At 44.8% G+C, this 21035-nt stretch overlaps 1 protein-coding gene and 1 pseudogene across 1 annotated transcript in view; one reads left to right on the top strand and one right to left on the bottom strand.

Moving 5' to 3' along the window:
• Positions 1 to 21035, top strand: part of BANK1 (B cell scaffold protein with ankyrin repeats 1) — a 2047355-nt gene that overhangs the window by 193207 nt on the left and 1833113 nt on the right. The window lies entirely within an intron of this gene.
• LOC138285493 (serine/threonine-protein kinase pim-3-like) lies at positions 11904 to 17876 on the bottom strand (annotated as a pseudogene).

The raw sequence follows: 21035 nt of genomic DNA, 5'->3' as shown, positions 1-21035 counted from the left end.
AAAACTCACTGCCAGAATCTCTCACTTCCTCCTCTGCCTCAGAAGCAGAGTAAGTCTCGTAATCATCGTCTGAAGACGACTCAAAGAGCATGCCAACAACCTGCTGAGCGGTCACTCTGCGGCTAGCCATGATCCTCACTAACAACAAATGGATTGCCAACAACAACTAGCACTAAAATAAGTAATAAACAAAATGTAGCTTTATCACAAAGAGTTATGTTCTAAAAAATTATACCAATCGCTTGCCTGAAAAAGCTACTCACCAGCAACTACACTGCACAGGCACAGCAATCACCAATGATATCCCACTAAAAAGAAAAAAGCAAATTAGACAAATGACAACACAAATATCATTGTGCTCAAATCTAAGGACAATTTCACACACAATACTGCATTTAGTACACCACCTACAAACATGTCATTCATGCATGTCAACAATACTTCTTTGGAGTAAATTGCTTTCACTTACCTAAAACATGCAACTATGCAAACCGCAGGACAACTACTGCCAAAACCGCAAGAATCCACAGCAAAGGAAGCAAAAGCTTTGAACTAGAACAAAAAAGAAGAAATAAACTGTTATAATCACAAATACAAATACTTCGCCAGTTGACAAACACCCCGCCACCAAGAACTTAGAAATTGTCCCTGGTGCCTAAGTGGCTTCTGCCCCACTAGGAGGCAGATGGGCCGGAAAAATAATAGGCTGATCTGCCCCCAAGTGGGGCAGAAATGGCCAACAGCTCTGTACCCTGTTGGGGGGGGGGGGCGACCCTTGCCAAAGGGGGCAAATGGGGGTGCCCCCAGCACAAAAAAAACAAAGGGAACCAACAAAAAAATCTCTGACATCTTGGTGCCATCTGCCCCCCCCTTGGGGGCAGATGGGCCTAAAAAAAATAGGCTTATCTGCCTCCAAGGTGGGCAGAAATGGCCATCACTAATGTGCCCCCTTTGGGGGAGTGACGCTTGACAAAGGTGCCGCCCCCCCCCACACAAAACATACACACACAGGATCCCTGGTGCCTAAGTGGACTCTGCCCCCCTTAGGGGCAGATGGGCGTAAAAACAATTGGCCGATCTGCCCCCAAAGGGGGGCAGAAATGGCCAACAGCTCTGTGCCTCCTTTAGGGGGTGACCCTTTTTATATATGTATATATATTCAGATATAGATTTATATAGATTTATATATGTGTGCTGAGTTTACAAGAGGCTAAGCTTCAACAGTTGCAATACATTGCATATTTATGCTCCACATCTGCTTACATGATTTACACCATGGTATTTCTTTCATTAGTATTTGTTGTGACCCAAGGAATTTAACCAAACCAGGATTTGAGGTGTTTACTTTGTGCAGTAAGGTAAAATTGGACTGTGTTAAGTAACTGTTACCTCCAATCTTACATGCCAATGAAAATTAATGTGGCCTATTAACTCACCTAATTTAGAGCCACTGTAATAATAAATACACAGTCACATATTTATTACTACAGGGCAAAAGTCTCATCTGAGTTGAGTTACACTTAAGTTTACTCCCACAGGACAACAACAGTGACATTAGAAAAAACTGTTTACTTTCTGACATATTGCAATTAACAATTACTTTACACAGGGAAAGAACCCTGCTAATAGTCGCAAAGCCTCTTCCATGTGATTTTATCTTAGTGCTCAAGTTCAAAACCTTTAATCCTGGTTTAACTAAATAACTTAAAGTAAAACATACACATAAAAAAAACATGGCATAAACAATGTATGTACAGAGTATAATATTCTATTTGCCGCCATTGTTGTGGGAAGGGAGGGGCATCATGATATATTTAAGGCTTTGGCTCTTGTGAGTCATGTTCCCTCTACACGCACAACAATGATAATAAGTAGCATATTACACTCTGTACATCTGCCTATATTATATATATGTATAATGCATGTTTGGCTGCTTTTATTCACTCCTGGAAGTCTCTTCTTAATTCAAGTAATAATTCAGCACACACAAATCTTGGAGAAAGAAAGACTACATTTATTTATTTAAAACTAAACATTGGTGCTTGTATACCAGGGATCTTCAACGAGTAACTCAGGAGCTACTGGTAGCTCTTAGTAGCTCACCTATGTATAGACAGTCTAGTAAATGAACAACTTTTGCTTGGTTTAATTAGATATGCTTCCAAATTTGAAAATATATATTTAAAAGTTTAATGTGTCTATTTTCAGAACTGATTAGCTTATGTTTGCAGAAAAATATAATTAAGACTGATATTTAAATGTTAATTCATACAGTGTTGGGTAGTCTTATTCCTGATTTTCTTTTTTTAGGGCCAGGGGCATGGTATACATATGACTGCTGTGACATGTATAGGCAATAAAATTACAACTGAAAACCTTTTGTGACATCGTTGCTGATGACTTTGCCTGATGAGCTGGGATGATCATTGCTAGCAATTCTGCAATAGTCTCTACTGGAATCTTGTCTCAACTGGTCACTATCAAAACACTGATTATTTGTGTTAGTAGCTCAAGGTGAATTTTATTGAACATTAGTAGCTCTTACTAAAGAAAAGGTTGGGGCTTCTTGTAAGAAAATGCCCTTTTTGGCATGGTTACCCCCCCCACTTTTTGCCTGATATTGATGCTGACTTGACTGAGAGTGTGCTGGGATCCTGCTAACCAGTCCCCAGCAAAAGTGTTCTTTTCTTGAAAATATACCATTGCTTCAACAATTGGCACAACCCTGGCACACGGTTAAGTCCCTTGGAAAAGGTACCCATGGTACCAAGGGCCCTGTGGCCAGGAAATGTCCCCAATGGCTGCAGCATGTATTATATCACTCTGGGGGACCCCTCAACAAGCACCTATACACTGCTGTTGCAGCTTGTGTGTGCTGGTGAGGAGAAAAAGACAAAGTTGACATGGCACCCCTCTCAGGGTGCCATGCCCACAAACCACAGCCTGTGGCAAAGGTAAGTCACCCCTCTATCAGGCCTTACAGACCAAAGGCAGGGTGCACTATACCACAAACTTCTCAGCACAATAAACCCATACTAATGCCAGTGTTGGATGTATTGAAAAATGCACCAAGAGGGCATCTTAGAGATGCCCCCTGTATTTTAGCCAAACTTCTAGTGCAGGACTGACCGGTCAGTGCCAGCCTGCCACTTCCAGACAAGTTTCTGACCACATGAGGATAGAGCCTTTGTGCTCTCTGTGGCGAGAAAGAAATCCTGCAGTGGGTGGAGGTGCTTCACACCTTCCACCTGCAGGAACTGTAACACCTGACAGTGATCCTCAAAGGCTCAGGCCTCTTGTTACAGTTCCCCAGGGCACTTCAGCTAGTGGAGATGCCTGCCCCCCGGACAAAGCCCCAATTTGGCTGCAAGTCTGGTGGGAAAATTAGGGAAAACAAGGGGGAGTAACCACTTCAGCTGGGACGACCCCTAAGGTGTCTAGAGCTGAAGTGACCCCCCCTCTTGCAAAATCCTCCATCTTGGTTTGGAGGGCAGGGACCAATAGGGTTAGGTCTGTGTCCCCCTACCCAAAGGGATTAGACACCGGAAGGGTGTAGTCACCCTCAGGGACAGTAGCCATTGGCTACTGCCCTCTGACCCCTCTAATGCCCATAAATCCAGGGGCATTATCTAAGGGCTCAAATCTAAGGGCATCAAATCTAAGGGCTCTTCAGAACCTGGCTCATCAGATTCCTGGCGACTTCAAGAAGGCGACAAGAAGAAAGAAGAAGGACTGCTAACCTGACCCCAGAAGAGAAGACTGAAGACACCCTCTGACTTGGCCCCAGCCCTACAGGCCTTTCCCCAGCTTCTGAAGCCCTGCTACAAAGAGGGGGTGCATCCTGCAGGAACAGCAACCTCTTAAAAGCCTCAAGAGGATGGCCTGCATCACAGAAGACCAAGATCTCACATGGACAGCGGCCCTGCCCAGAAAGAAACTCCAACAAAGGAGTCCAGAGCTGAGATGGATCTGTGAGTCCTGCCCACTCTGCACCCAACACCCACGGCCCATGTCCAGGTGGCCCAATCAACTAGAGCTTGTCCCCAGGCGATTCTAACCTAGTGTCCACCCTGGGTTGACCTCTCCTGTCCAACACGACAATGCCTGCAGTCTACATCCGGAGAACCCCCCTGACCACGAGTGAACCGGACAAAGATTCCAGGCGTCCAAAGGTACCCTTACACCCACAGCCCCCTGGCCTTGGGAAATCTGACCAAAGTTCCAGCAGCATTTAGCAGGCTGCCCTCCTCCTTGTCCAGCCTGTGGTTTTTCGATACCGACCACCTGGATGTAGCCTGCAGCATCTTTGATACCACTAAGCCTCCTCATTGAAAAGCACTGGGAGCCCCACACTGTGTTTGCACCCAGCCACCCCTGTGCTACTGAGGGTGGGTGTTTGGTGCTGACCTGTGCCCCCCCCGTGCTCACCTAAACCCCCCAGGTCTCCCCTTCGAAGAGAAGGATACATACCTGCAAGCAGGCCTGATTCCGAGTGCCCCCAGTCTCTGTAGGAGCCCATTTTAAATCTACATCAACTTTGACTTCTGCACCCGGCCGGCGTCATGATGCTGGTGGTGGATGTTTGGGGTTAACTTGAATCCCAACCTGTGGACATTCTAACCCATGGAGACTGGAACTGTTAGTCTTGTACTTACCTCAAAACTGTACTAACTTTTCTTACCCCCTAGAACTGTTTCTGAAAATTGCACTGTGTCTAATATTTGCAATTATCTTTAAAAAAGCATTTAACTTGCCAAATTGAAACTAAGTGGTATTGATACATATGTTGGACACTTACATGCAAATGTACTTACCTGCAACTTGAATCTTGTGGTTCTAGAAATAAAGGAACAAAATATATTTTTGCCACATAAAAACAATTGGCCTGGAGTTAGTCATTGAGTGTGTGCTTCATTTATTGCCTGTGGGTGTACAACAAATGCTTTGCAGTACCCTCTGATAAGCCTACCTGCTCAACCACACTACCATAAAAGAGAGCATTAGTATTATCTAGTTTAGCCTCTGTTAAGCCTCTGGGGAACCCCTGGACTCTGTGCACACTATGGCCCTTATTTATACTTTTTGGTGCAAAACTGCACTAAAGCAGTGTTGCACCAAAAGGTATAGCACCGGCTTGCACCATTTCTGTGCACCAGCCAGGCACCATATTTATGGAATGGTGCAAGCCGGTGCAAAGGGTAGGCTAGAGTAAAAAAAAATGACTTTAGACTGGTGGGGCTGGCGGTATAGGAGAAGGGGGTTTAGCAACAAAAAATGACTTTAGGCAGGTTAGAGTAAAATAAAAGGCTCTAACCAGATTAGCATCATTTTATGGTGCTAAACCTACCATGCCACATGACTCCTGCCTTAGAAAAGGCAGGAGTCATGCCCACCAACCCAATGGCCAGCACAGGGGACAAGGGACCCCTGGGCATGGCCATTGCACCCTGTGCCATGTATGGGGGGCCGTTACAGGGCACCCTATGGCACTTTAACAATTAAAATACAATACTTACCTGTACTAATCTGTACTTACATGGGATGGGGTCCCCCATCCTCCGCAGGTTCCTCTGGTGTGGGTGGTGATGCCCCTGGGGAGGACATCTGCGGGCTTATTCCATGGTGTTTCACCATGACAATAGGTCCACAGGTCCCCTAACGCCTGTCCTGACCCAGGAGTTAAAAAACAGGGCAAAGCAAGCTTTGCACCATGTTTTGAACCCTCCTCCCTCCCGTCCACCATTTTTGCACAGGAGTATAAATATGGCGTTAAGGCCATAGAGTCATTTTTTGCACTGGAATGCCTACCTTGCATCTCATTAAGGCAAAGTAGGTTTCCACTTCCAAAAAATGACTTTAACACTATAAATTTGGTGCTAGATCAAAGTATAAATATGGAGTTAGTTTTGCACCAAATTAGAGTTAAAAAAAAAAAAGACACTAATTCGGTGCAAACAGACTATAAAAAAGCCCCTATATCTAATTTTCAAATAGCATATGCGGAGCCAACTTCCAAGACCCGTGTTGTGAACTGTTTGGACAGAGATCAGGAATAGATAGAAGACTTTAAAGTAAATGACCCAGAAGCTCGTCCTGTTAGTACTCAGAGAAGCATAACTTATTTATTGCTCAGACTTGTATTCCACTCCATCATCTAATTGTAGGTAGTCACTATGGGCCTCATTATGAGTTTAGCAGTCCCACCGCAGGACCACCAAACTTGCGGGGAGGACGCCACAGGCATGGCGGTGTCCCCCCCCCTGAGCGTATTACAATGTCCCCGCTCCATTTCCTATATTGGTCTTGGTTCTCTTGAGGGAGCTGAGGCTAATTTCATAGCACTCCAGCACCCTCGAAATGCGCACTGTCTGTAAAGCAGACAGCGCTCATTCCAACAGTGCTGGGTAAGGGGGCCCCCAGGGCTGGCTTTCTGCCAGCCATTCCATGGCGGGGTCCCTGCCATGGAAAGGCTGTCAGAAAGCCGAGTTGTAATCAGCCAGGCAGTGCTGAGTTCATTGCCACCCTGGCTGAATACAAATCGGGCCACGGTTACCACATCAGGAGCCATGTTTCTGGCAGGGACAGAGGTCTGTAGGTGGGTCCGCCCGCCAGGGTTGTAATGTGGCGCTCGGACCACCACAGTTGCAACAACGATGGCGGTCCTTGGCCCACCAGCCTCGTAATCAGGCCCTAAGCCTGGGACTTGGGGTGTGTAAAGTTACAAAGATTTTCTCAAAAGAGCTTCCCATAATTATAGCAAAATCTTCCATAATCAAGCACAGTTCACAAGGTTACTTGCATCTGAGTTTTCACATCCCTTTTAAGTATTTAGTAATATGTCCACTAATTAGTATTTCAGCAAGACCTTTCACGCATAATAGCAACTTTCCCTTCCTTAGGACCCTTGCTTCTGTCATTAATGCATAAGTATACAAGTTAATTGTTATTATTAAATAATAACCATGCTTCATTTAGCTGTTCGGCAACAAAATATCAGCCTTACCCACACCCTTGAGTAGATCTCTGGGCCTATAAGAGAGTAATGTTTACCAACATAAGGACTCCATCAGCAGCTGAAAATGGGACGCAGTTAAAGTCAACAGAATGCCAAATCTTGTGTTTGATTTATAGTCATTTTCACATGAATTTGATATAAGATGTATTTTTATCATGGTGCAAGTATCTAGCCCATTCAAAGTGAGAAACCACTCCACAAAAACAAATCTACAATGTTAATGAGCTTTCAAATTATTCCACCACTAGTTGGCTCACCATACACATTTGTTTTGCATTTTTAAATAGCGTAAACTGCCCCAAGGGTGTTAGAGCACCAGGACTGGACTGGGAATCCAAAGCAGCCCTGGCAAATTTTATCAGACCAGGCCCCATAGAGTGCATATTGAGCAAACCTGACCACTACAAAGGGGCTTACGGGGTTCTCCCCTCCCAAGAAAATTTGGGAATATTGGTGCATTCTACAACACATTTTTCATTATATATTCAATTGTATTCGTTATTAGAGAATTGTAAATGATGACCTCATAGTGCAACACGATACTGCAATCTTTATTGACGCCTGTTAATGATTCCCTCACTATCACAGTGAACAGTGCCTTTGATGTCTCTATAGTCACTCTCTCATGTGTATTTCATTTGCTCTATAGCACCTCTCCTACCAGTGTAGGTTGTTGGAGCACTTTACATCATACACACAGAGACAATGAATTATATGTGTGTACATCAGTGTATAGAAAATGTTTCATAAGACAAAGGGGACTACAAGGTGTAGGATTCACATGTCATCCATACTGGTAGGCATTTTTTAAGAGTGCTTGGTCTGGGGAACCATAAACTCAGGATTCAGATAACACAGTGGTTAGGTTTGACTTTGCTAATAACAATGTATTTGTACCCAGGCAAACCCTTTTTATCAAAATTAGGATAATGAAAGACTGTCTCCTGGGCCTGATGCCCGGTACAGCCAGTCTGGCCTTGTGAAGTGCTTTCTTCAAGCATTGGTCAGTTCTACTTAACTCTCAGCAAATGTATGTTATTTACTGTTATTTACCACTATACTACATATGTGTAGTTGGTTTGCTGCTTGTGGGTATTATCCTATTTTTTAAGCAACAACACTCCTCACCCAGTTATGTTTTCACTTCAACATTAAGGCCCTCTTCCTGCTCCAACATTTGGATTATTAGTGATGGATATCTATGACAAACAATTCCTCCTAAAAAAATATTGACAGTAGGAACATTTGAGGCAGTTTGCATCGTAGCTGCATATTTTAGCCTTGATTTATGGGCTTTGTGGCACAGGGTAGCACAGCAAGTCACCTTGCTGCACTGTCCTGTGTCACAGGGAAGGACAGGAGTGAACCATTTTTATCCAATATGGTGCATTCCTGTCCTTTCCCCCTGTGCTGGGGCCCTTTTCTCTGCCTAGCGCCAATGCAGACACCCTTGCACCAAGGTGCTAGGGTGCCTGCATTGCATGCAGGATTGTTTTGTGCAGGAATGGGCACCTTCATGCACAAAAAGAATCCTGAGAGGCTTTTCCTCTTTCTATGTGTGTTGCAGAATGCAGCATACACTGAAAGAGAAAAAAAACAAGGAGAAATAAAGATGTTTCCCGTTGTTACACCTAATCGGAAGAGGTGTAGGATTCTTGCACATTCCCAGGTTTATCAGGGTTGGTAAATCTGAGAATGCATCAAATACCATGAGGTTGCATGAGAACAACCATGCAACTCCGATGGAGTGCCTCACCTAGTGCAGAGGCAGGCAACACAGCAACTTGCATTGCATTGTCTTACTCCACATATTTGAATCCCTTCAAAGCCATGCAAAGCGGCTATACGTGGCTTCTAAAATATGGCTTAGTGGTTAGGACCATGAATGCACCACGTTGCGTGGGGCAAGCATGGGCAAACTCCTCATAAATATGCCCCTTTGTTTGCTGTTAATGAGTAGCAAGCAGGATATGGATGCAGTGTTTTCTTTTGATGCTTAATGGCCTTTGTATTGCCCATTTCACAGAGTGTTAATGACGTTCTTTATGAGGCTGTCGACCGAAGATGTGACGCGCTTCCTTGAAGGGTAATTGTGGTGATGGTCGTGAGGTTGCATATCCTAATGTGTCCATTCCATCACTGAGTGGCTTGAACTGTGGCAGTAACGGTGCACCTTGACCCTGTTCACATGGTAACAGAATCCTGCGTGTAGGAAAAGTGAAACCATGACATTTACATATCTGATTTGTTAAGCTTAACCAAACCTAATGGGACATTCTAACTGCCATCTCTCAATCAAGGGAAGCAATTAATTCTCAGCCCTCTTAATCGAATAATTCATTACCCAAATAGCATTCTTTTGTGCATATGCACCTGGATAAGATTAAAATCCATTTGTCTAAAATGTAGAAGCAGTCATGGAAATCTCTAAGGATCGCTGTTACCAGGAAGACATTAGGTGTCAAAATGGCAGAAAACTATAATAAAAACACCGACATTCAGAATTAAAAGCTAACTGTAAATTTTGCCACAACCATACGCTGTTTGTGACCTCATACATTACTCATGCCACTCATGGTATGTTAAATTAAATTGTTTATGACGCCACTAAGAACATCTTTGATAACACCACTGATGATCACTGAAATATCCTCTGGGAAACACAGAGAAGTTTTGGTTGGGTTTGCTCTTATTAACTTATGTCTAAAAAAAACCACTCAAATTCCCTTAAAAACACAGTTGTAGTTCAATTTTAGGTACAAATTAAAACCAAAAAAAACGCACTGAAATTGCCAAATTATAGTCAGCAATACAAACGTTAACTTGCACACCAAATGTGTCCATTTTTATCCCACAAAATGTACAAACACAAATAACAACTCCCAAGACCAAAACATCATTAAATAACACCACATGTTATTTTTATGGTCACCTTACTGATAGTATTGATGCTGATGTGATTCGTTGCCTCACTTGTTACATTGTTTATATAATTTGTAATTTAATCTGTCGCATCAAAGATTAGTTCATGAGCATTGCTTTTAGTGTGCTTCAAGAACTTCTCCCTTCTACAAATAAAATATGCTTCTAGCAAGGCAAAGGGTGGTTCTTTCTAACATTCTACTTTCTTAACCACATAATAAAGTAGTGTTCCCTTTTTATTGCTGTAATTCGAACAGGATTGTCTGCTATTTCATTTACCTTTTAAACAAGTATTACCCTGTTTTAAAAACACTTTTATCAAGTTAAACCACAATAAACATGTAAAAAAAAGAGAGTAGTGGGTAATGGGCAATATTGTTCTGTATTGCGATCTCGGGGTTCTGGTGACAGTTATAAACCACGTGGCCTTCAGCCACTTTGTTTATAATGTAACCAATTGGGCCATATTACACGGTTACCATTCCGGATCCTCCCTCTTGCTCTACATATAAGTGTATGTCTGTGTAGTTGTGTGTGGGGATGTGTGTGGGGGTGTTGCAGTCAGTGATAGTGACTGTCCATTTGGCTAGGTCAAGGTTTCCATTGAAGGTATTTTTGTTTGTTTTGCTAATACCTTTAGAGCCATTCAACAAATCTGCCTGAAACTTTCCAAAAAAAGTAATATGATTGGGGTTCAACATGACAATGTTTGAGCAGGTCTGCCAAGCGTGGAAATCATACAAGTATAAAAATTAAATTTCCCAGTATCTCCCATTTCAACTTATATTGGATTCTTTGCTCTCTGACACAGAAAAAAGCACTGGGCGGAATTAAACCAAACTTTGCATAAACCTAGAACTTTACTAAAAGTTTTATTGAAATGCCTGTATAAAAATATGATCCATACATTTTCACACAGTTAAAATGAAAAAAATCCAGCTGCTTTATACAACTAGATCACAGAAAACAGCCATTAAAATAAATTGAAGTGGACATGTTGGAGTAAATGCATTAAACATGCACAAGGTCAATCATTTAAAACACTTCCAAACATTACTTTATATTTCTGGTTGAAAAAATAAAGTCATACCGGTTACATTCCCTTAAATTAGACTTTGTACAACAATTTTAGAACAAACTGGTTAAGAGCAGGAATACACTTTTACAAAAGGTTAACAGGAATGCAGAAAACATGAGAAATGTCTTGAGCGGGAGACCAGCAGAGGCAAGAGATGCCACAGTGTTCGATATTTCTAAGCAAATACAATAAATAAATATTTTTCAGATAAAACTAAGGGACCGATCCAAATGTCATAATAAATAAACTGTAGATAGCAGAAGATAACCAAGTGTACTTAAATACATTATACAGGTATCGGGAAAAGTCAAAGTCCTCCGGTATTTGCATTGGTTGTGCATTAAACATGCTCACACATACTTAAAACTTGCGAGTTAACAGAAAGGAGTGAGAGTCAAGAAGAAACAGGGGTTTTTGGGGCCCAGAGGTAGAGATGAAATGGAGACAAGTGGCTGTTCCTGATGAAGCGGATATCCCTGTTCATACTTCTGTGCAGGCTATAGGAAGTATCTGAGCAGCAGAGAGTTGGGGTGAACATGTCTCTTCAAGTATTCCATCACCGTAGGATGGGACAACTTTCCTTTACCGAGCAGGTTCCAGTGCATTATAGGCCTTGCTTGACAGCCAGTCCTATTACCAAAAGGAATCTTCTTTGGACATAGACAGTTCAAAAGAGAAAACATCCCAATGGGGCAGCTTTCAAAAATGGCACTCAAAAGCAAAAATGTTCATATTCAAGAGGTCACTGCTTTCGTAAATAGAAATCAGTCTTTGTTGCCTAAGGAGCGGCCTGCAGTGTACAAACATCAGTGCGGCCAAGAAGTCCCATCCGGAGCTAACCCAGCCTGAGGGGGTATCCATCAGACCCTCACACAGATTCGACTACAGAATAATGAATGCATTGTCAAGCCCCTCCCAAACATTGACAGCAGTGCTGTGGTGTGTCTGCAAGTACCTACCCTCGGAGTGGTGGGTTTCAGAGGCTCTCGCTGCTGGAACTTGTGCTAGATACATCAGAGTCTATGGTCATGAGCCTCAGGTCACAGTCCTCTGGCTTAACTACATCTGGCGGTTTGCGCATCCATGCATGGTTGAAAATCTGTTTGAGCGTTGGTCTGTCTGAAGGCCTCAGCAAAAGGCACCACTTTATCAGCTGCTGGCATTCTGGAGTAATTCTCCTTCTAAAGTAGACTCTCCCTCACAAAATCTAATCTTGTTCGAAAGGGATGCCACCCCACACACACCATGTTGTACAGAAGGACACCCAGTGGCCAAACTGTAGCTGACCTCCTGTGATATCTGTGGTATTTAATCTATTCCTGTGGTCTGTACACTTGTGTCCTGTCGAAGTCCGGGTAGATGGAGTCCTTGAGAAGGACCCTGGAGCCCATGTCAATGAGGAGCAGCTCGCCAGAGCACAGGTCGAGCAGCAGATTCTCGTCCGTGAAGCTGCAGTGCACCACCCCGCAGCTGTAGCAGTGGCAGACGGCCTCCAGCACTTGGAGGAAAAAGGTCCGTGCAGCCTCCTCGTCCCGCGACCCCTTCTCCATAATGAAGTCAAAGAGGCCATTGATGGGCTTGGGCCGCACCAGCAGGAAACAGTCAGGCCGCTCGTACCAGTCCAGCAGCTGGATCACACTACGGAAGGCCGGTGAGCCCACCTCCTTCAGCTTCTTCTTCAACTGGAATGGGATGGCAAGCAAAAAAACTAATGGATTAAACCCAGATCTGTGACTGGGGTGAATGTTTGATTTGTTCTTCATTCATCCATCATCTGTTGTTTTTGTATTTGTCGCCCCAAGTGGGAAGGGTATGCCCAGACGTGGGTCCCGTGCTTGCTGTGCCACCAGATTCAAGCTAGCCTGGCTGATGAAGGTTGATACCCTGAAACCGGTCCCAGGATGTTTGTTCCTGATCCAGGGAAAACCTGGCCTGGTAGTTTAGGCTGCACAGTTCCCATGTGGACCAGGGTCAAGACTGATTTGCATATGGCTGGGTCTGAACCGGAATGGTATGGCAAGCAAAACAAATTGATGGATTAAACCCAGATCTGTGACTGCGGTTGAATGTTTGACTTGTTCTTCATTCATTCCATCCTCTGTTGTTTTTGCATTTGTGGCCTTAGTGAGAAGGGTATGGGCAGAGGTAGGTCCAGTGCTTGCTATTTCACCAGATTCAAACTTGCCTGGCTGATGAAGGGTGATATCCTGAAACTGGTCCCAGGGTGTTTGTTTCGGGTCCAGAGAAGGCCTGGTCTGACCTGGCAGTTCAAGCTGGACAGTTCCCATGGGGATCAGGGTCAAAACTGATTTGCATATGGCTGCGTCTGGAATGGCATGGCTAGCAACAAACTGATGGATTAAACCCAGGTCTGTGACTGTGGGTGAATGTTTCATTTGTTCTGCATTCCATCCATCATCTGTTGTTTTTGCATTTCTTGCCCCAAATGGGAAGGGTATGCCGAGATGTGGGTCCGTGCTTGCTATGTCACCATATTCAAGATAGCCTGGTCGATGAAGGGTGATACCCTGAAACTGGTCCCGGGATGCTTGTTTCTGGTCAAGGGAAGACCTGGCCTGGCAATTCGGGCTTGACTGTTCCCATGGGGAACAGGGCCAAGACTGATTTGCATATGGCTGGGTCTGAGCTGGAATGGCAAGGAACAAACTGATGGATTAAACCCAGATCTGTGACTGTGGGTGAATGTTTGATTTGTTCTTCATTCCATCCATCACCTGTTTTTGCATTTGTCACCCCAAGTGGGAAGCGCATGCCCAGACGTGTGTCCCATGCTTGCTATGGCCCCAGATTCAAGCTAGCCTGCCTGATGAAGGTTGATGCCCTGAAACTGTTCCTAGGGTGCTTGTTTCTGGTCCAGGGAAAACGTGGCCTGGCCTGGTAGTTTGGGCTAGACAGTGCTTATGGGGACCAGGATCAAGACTGATTTGCATATGGCTGGGTATGAAATGGAATGGCATGTTAACAAAACAATTGATGGATTAAACCCAGATCTGTCCCTGGGGGTGAATGTTTGATTTGTTCTTCATTCCGTCCACCATCTGTTGTTTTTGCATTTGTTGCCCCTAGTGAGAAGGGTATGCTCAAAAGTGGGTCCCATGCTTCCTATGCCTCCAGATTTAAGCTATCCTGGCTGATGAAGGGCGATATCCTGCAACCGGTTCCAGGCAGTTTGTTTCTGGTCCAGAGAAAGCCTGGCCTGGCAGTTCAGGCTGGACAGTTCCCACAGGTAACAGGGTCAAGACTGATTTGCATATGGTTGGGTCTGAACTGGAATGGCATGTCAAGCAAAAAACTGATGGTTTAAACCCAGATCTGTGACTGGGGGTGAATGTTTCATTTGTTCTGCATTCCATCCATCTTTTCTTTTTTTTGCATTTGTTGCCCCAAATGGAAAGAGTATGTCCAGACGTGGGTCCTGTGCTTGCATGCTGCCAGATTCAAGCTAGCCTGGCTGGTGAAGGGTGATACCCTGAAACCGATCCCCAGATGCTTGTTTCTGGTCCAGGAAAAACCTGGCTTGGCAGTTTGGGCTGGACAGTTCCCTTGTGGAGCTGAGTCAAAAATTTTTGCGTATGGCTGGGTCTGAACTGGAATGGCATGGCAAGCAAAAAACCTGATAGATTAAACCCAAATCTGTGACTGGGGTGAACGTTTGATTTGTTTTTTGTTCTGTCCATCATCTGTTGTTTTTACATTTGTTGTCCCAAGTGAGAAGGGGATGCCGAAATGTGGGTCCTGTGCTTGCTATGCCACCAGATTCAAGCTAGCCTGGCTGATGAAGGGTGATACCCTGAAACCGCTCCCAGGATGCTTGTTTCTGGTCCAGAGAAGACCTGGCCTGGCATTTCGGGCTGGAATGTTCCCATGGGGGACAGGGCTAAGACTGATTTGCAAAAGGAATGGATTAAACCCAGATCTGTGACTGGGGGTGAATGTTTGATTTGTTCTTCATTCCGTCCATCACCTGTTGTTTTTGCATTTGTCACCCCAAGTGGGAAGGGTATGTACAGACGTGGGTCCCGTGCTTGCTATGCCACCAGATTCGAGCTAGCCTGGCTGATGAAGGGTGATACCCTGAAACCAGTCACGGAATGCTTGTTTCTGGTCCAGGGAAGACCTGACCTGGTAATTCGGGCTCGACTGTTCCCATGGGGAACAGGGCCAAGACTTATTTGCATATGGCTGGGTCTGAGCTGGAATGGCATGGCAAGCAAAAAACTGATGGATAAACCCAGATCTGTGACTGGGGGTGAATGTTTGTTTTGTTCTTCATTCCGTCCATCACCGGTTGTTTTTGCATTTGTCACCCCAAGTGGGAAGGGTATGCCCAGACATGGGTCCCGTGCTTGCTATGCCACTAGATTTAAGTTAGTTCGCCTCATAAAGGTTGTTATCCTGAAACTGTTCCCAGGATGCTTGTTTATGGTCCAGGAATGACCTGGCCTGGCAGTTTGGGTTGGACAGTGACTATGGGGACCAGGATGAAGACTGATTTGCATCTGGCTGGGTCTGAGCTGGAATGGCATGGCAACAAAATAATTGATGGATTAAACCCAGATCTGTGACTGGGGGTGAATGTTTGATTTGTTCTTCATTCCGTCCACCATCTGTTGTTTTTGCATTTGTTGCTCCTAGTGAGAAGGGTATGCTCAGAGCTGTGTCCCGTGCTTGCTATGCCACCAGATTTAGGCCAGCCCGGCTGATGAATGGTGATATCTTGCAACTGGTCCCAGGGTGTTTGTTTCTGGTTCAGGGAGGGCCTGACCTTGCAGTTCAGGCTGGACAGTTCCCATGGGGAACAGGGTTAAGACTGATATGCACATGGCTGGGTCTGAACTGGAATGGCATGGCAAGCAAAAGACTGATGGATTAAACCCAGATCTGTGACTGGGGGTGAATGTTTGATTTGTTCTTCATTCCGTGCATCATCTGTTGTTTTTGCCTTTGTCACCCCAAGTGGTGAGGGTATGCCCTACGTGGGTCCTGTGTTTGCTATCCCACCGGATTCAAGCTAGCCTGCCTGATGAAGGGTCATACTCTGAAATCTGTTGCAGGATGCTTGTTTCTGGTTCAGGGACGACCTGGTTTGGCAGTTTGAGCTGGACAGTTCCTAGGTTGATCAGGATCAAGACTGATATGCGTATGGATGGATCTGAACTGCAATGGCATGGCATGCAAAGTTGATGGATTAAACCCAGATCTGTGACTGGGGGTGAATGTTTGATTTTTTCTTTATTCCATCCACCATCTGTTGTTTTTGCATTTGTTGTCTCTAGTGAGAAGGGTATGCTCAGAGGTGGGTCCTGTGCTTGCGATGCCACCAGATTTAAGCTAGCCTGGTTGATGAAGGGTGATATCCTGTAACCGGTCCCAGGGTGTTGGTGTCTGGTCCAGGGAAGGCCTGGCCTTGCAGTTCAGGCTGGACAGTTCCCATGGGGAACAGAGTCAAGACTGATATGCATATGGCTGGGTCTGAACTGGAATGGCATGGCAGGCAAAAAACTGATGGATTAAACCCAGATCTGTGACCGGGGGTGAATGTTTGATTTGTTCTTCATTAGGTCCATTATCTGTTGTTTTTGCATTTGTCGCCCCAAATGGGAAGGAAATGCCCAGACGTGGGTCCTGTGCTTGCTATTCCACCAGATTCAAGCTAGCCTGCTTGATGAAGGGTAATACCCTGAAACCGGTCCCAGGATGGTTGTTTCTGGTCCAAGGAAGACCTGACCAGGCATTGCGGGCTGGACAGTTCCCATGGGGAACATGGTCACGACTGATTTGTATTTGCGGGGTCTGAATTGGAATGGCATTGCAAGCAAAACAACTGATGGATTAAACCCAGATCTGTGACTGGGGGTGAACGTTTAATTTGTTCTTTACTCTGTCCATCACCTGCTGTACTTGTATTTGTCGCCCATATGGGAAGAGTATGCCCAGGTGTGAGTCCCGTGCTTGCTATGCCACCAGTTTCAAACTAGCCTGGCTGATGAAGAGTGATACTTTGAAACCGGTCCCAGGATGGTTGTTTCTGGTTTAGGGTAGACCTAGCCTGGCAGTTCAGGCTGGACAGTTCCCATTGTGCACAGGGTCAAGACTGATTTGCATATGGCTGGGTCTGAACCGGAATGGTATGGCAAGCAAAACAAATTGATGGATTAAACCCAGATCTGTGACGGGGTTGAATGTTTGACTTGTTCTTCATTCCGTTCATCATCTGTTGTTTTTGCATTTGTTGCCCCAAGTGGGAAGGGTATGCCCGACGTGAGTCCTGTGTTTGCTATCCCAGCAGATTCAAGCTAGCCTGCTTGATGAAGGGTGATACTCTGAACTCTGTCCCAGGATGCTTGTTTGTGGTTCAGAGAAGTCCTAGCTTGGCAGTTTGGGCTGGACAGTTCCCAGGTGGATCAGGGGCAAGACAGATATGCATATGGGTGGGTCTGAACTGGAATGGCATGGCAAGCAAAAGAAACTGAGGGATTAAACCCAGATCCTTGACTGGGGGTGAATGTTTGATTTGTTTTTTATTCCATCCATCATCTGTTGTTTTTGTACCTTCTTCAGCAGCACTGCCTCCAGGGGCACCACTGAGCTGTTTATGGTCCCCCATTAGGTGACCTGTTCCTTGTAGATGTGCTTCACTGCAACCGGCAGACTGTCAGAAATCCTTCTTCCCATGTAAACAGTGCCAAAGCTGCCGCTTCCCAGCCCCCAGCCCACCTCGTAGACCTTCTCAAAAGACTCCTTTTCCCACTTGGCTGGTGGCAGAATCTTGGCTGGGAAGTGAGCTACGCTGCTTGGGTTGCAGAGGTGAGTCAGGGTGCCAAACTTAGACAGTAACATGTTCCAGCAATAAACCAAAACAATCCAGTGGCAAAAGGATCCTCAAGTATTTGCGGTCCGAGCCCTCCGATGCCACACAGTAATCCAGGCACAGCTCCTCCCAGACCCACACCTCGCCAGAGCTTTACTCAAGTAAGCGTCTTTGCATTAATCTCCGTTGCCGCAAGCCAGGGAGTGATGAGATGCCTCCCCTCTCCTTCTATTGCCCCCTCATTTTTATTCCTATGGACGCAGGGATCGAGTCCCTGTGTTCAGTAATGAGACTGCAAGAATTTCTTCAAGTTGTACCCAGCCAATAAAAGAGCTGTGGGTTGACTGGACCCCAAATGAACAATGGGGGAAATGAGCTCCCATGTTCACTCAGACCTGAGTATTTTTTCAAGTTTGGGTCAGTGAATGGCCCTTGATCCAAGCTTCACAGACCATTTGAAAATATTGGTAACTTGATTGGCTACTTGATACAATTTAAGGCCTCCCTAAAACACTGGGTCAAATTTTTAAAAAAGTGGTGCAGCGGGGTGGTGCGCCAAAATTGGCAGTGCCCCGCTGCGTCACTTTAGAAACGCAGGGATGCGCCGTATTTAAGGGAATATGAAGCAACCCTGCGTTTCCCCCTAAGCTGGTGCTAAATTTAGCTGCCAGCCCTTACGCAGGCATTCTGGCACCATCGTGCAAGGATGTCTGCGTTGAGGGGTATGATTGTTTATGTGCGAGAAGGTGTTTCTTCCCGCACATAAACAATTACTAATGTCGCTTTGGCACTTCTGTATGTGCTGCACAATGCAGCACACACAGAAGTACCAAAGTGTCATTTTCAAATGATTGTTTATGTGCAGGAAGGGACACCTTCCTCCACATAAACAACCATTTCTGGCATTTAGATTTTTCTATTAGTGCGGCAGAATGCAACATGCATAGAAAAAGTAAAAAATGAGAAGAAATAAAAGCATTCCTCCTTGATGTACCCTGCTAATGCCACCGCTAGGGGTGGAGTTAGATTTTGGCGCTGCCTCATGTTTACGAAATTTTATAAATCTGATGCAGCGTCAAAATGCAAAGGGTGTTGCTGTGGCACACCCACAGCAACACCCATTGCACACCCCTTCCACGCACAGTGCTGCGTTGGAAGGGGCTGTATTAATAACGTGGCATGAAGCCACAAAAAGTTGTTTAGCGCCACCTTGTAAATACAGCGCAGTGCTTAGCGCCACAGAAGCGTCACAAAAAGTGACGCTCCTGTGCTGCTCGAGGCCTATAAATACAGTCCTAAAAGTGACCTTTCTGTGGCGCAAGGGGTCTATAAATACGGCCCACTGTTTAACATAAATTTTTCAAAAACTACTAAAGGGATTTAAAACAAACCAGGTAAAAACACTTCCTTGAGTAAAGGTCAACATTCATGCCCAATTTGTGTAATTTTGTACAGCTTTTTTCATGTAGCAGAGCGCATAATTATGAGTTAAGCAGGGAAATGTAACTTTTTTAGCCTTTCCTTTTTTTTGCCCCTCCAGCTTGATGGACTTGCCATGCTGAACCTAAATCAGATTATATTTTTTCAAAAGTTTTGAGTAGATTCTCTTCCACATACAGTCAAGCTATTTCTATGGTCCAACTTTGGAGGAGGGAGAGGTGAATAGAAATGAGGTTTGTGGATAGCAGACACAAAACAATGTGCATTGCATTTGCAAAATATCCCTTATGTCGTTAGCCATTGGTTATTTTTCACCATTATTTTAGTCGAGTTAAATGCAGCTCAAGGCATTTTAGGTACATAAGCAACATTTTTTGGCAAGTAATGTTACAGAGACAAAATAATTGCATTCTAATTATATCTGCTGGAAGCTGTGCATACTGTAAGTACAGCCTTTCTATAAGTCAGGAGCGATTTTGTGAATTAACAGTTCTGCCTAGCGTAGGTAACATAAGCATGTGGTTGGAACAGACTCAGATATGCAAGGTGTAATTAGAAGGTTCTGAGAAACATGGCTAACATTGTGAAGGATAATTGAAATTCCTGTCGGTCGTGTTCAATTAGAACTTACAGTGTTCTATGCCATTGTAATAGAAGAGCATAGTCCTGAGGGCCAGCGACATCCTGGCCTTGATGAAGCAATTAAATGATTTTTTTCTACACATATCTCATTGTCACAATAGCTTCGAACCCAAAGGGCTACTGGCATTGACAGCATTAACTTTGTTCCAATTGTTTTCCTTTATTTCCTCAGTGCCAAAAGCCTCTTCTTTAATTAGAGAGAAATATTTGTTTTTCAATTTTTCAGCAGTCACATTGCAAGAATAATGGTGTGTGATGGAGTGCTGATCAGTCCAAAATGGTGCATGAGTGCCAGAAAAGGTCACCCTGTATATTAAATTCATTGTGGTTTAGATGGTTTGACAAATTTAGAAGTTACCTAGTAACTGTACCGTACTGTGATATTTGCCTTAAACATACACAAGTGGTAGATTCAATGGCATATTAATCATGTCTGTGAAGCAGGGGTTGTGAGGGGGTGCCATGGTGTGTGTTGTGGGTGGTGTGTTGTAGGTGTGTTGGTGAGGGTGCTGTTGTGTGGTTGGATGTGTGGCTTGTGATGGTGGGTGTGCAATGTATGAGTTTTGATGGTGTTTTTGTGTGTGTGACTTGTGTGATGGTTAGTTCAGTGTATGTGTGTTGTGGTGTCAATATCTGTTGAGCTATTGCCGTTGCAAAGGATTGTGGGGTGTATATGTGTGTGTTTTGAAGTTTTGTGGATGTGTGTCAGGTGTGTGCTTTTAGAACTTGCCAATGTGTGCATTTGTTGTTGGCCGGTCCCATTGCTGGCCGTGGCGGTCAGTACCGCCAATGGTCGTTCGACATTCACTGTCTGCCGAGCTAATTTGTGCATCATTATTTGGTGGGAGGGGGATTTGACTACATGGCGGTGGTGGGGTTGAGGTGTACTGCCTTTCTGCCATCGTTGGCCCTGGTGGTGGGTGGAGGTTGCAAGATTTTTGGAGGTTTGTCTTTTTGGCATCATTATACGGCAGTATGCAGTTCCCCGCCACTGGCGGTCTTTTGTTCACCGTCAGCATGGCGGTCGGCGGTGACTGCCCCCAAGTTCATAAAGAGGGCCTTAGTTTTGAGATGCATGTGTTATCTTTCACATAGGGTTGCGATCT

This window comes from Pleurodeles waltl, chromosome 1_1 (assembly GCF_031143425.1).
Source record: "Pleurodeles waltl isolate 20211129_DDA chromosome 1_1, aPleWal1.hap1.20221129, whole genome shotgun sequence".
NCBI classification, from domain to species: Eukaryota; Metazoa; Chordata; class Amphibia; order Caudata; family Salamandridae; genus Pleurodeles; species Pleurodeles waltl.
This window is presented reverse-complemented; position numbering and strand designations above follow the sequence as displayed.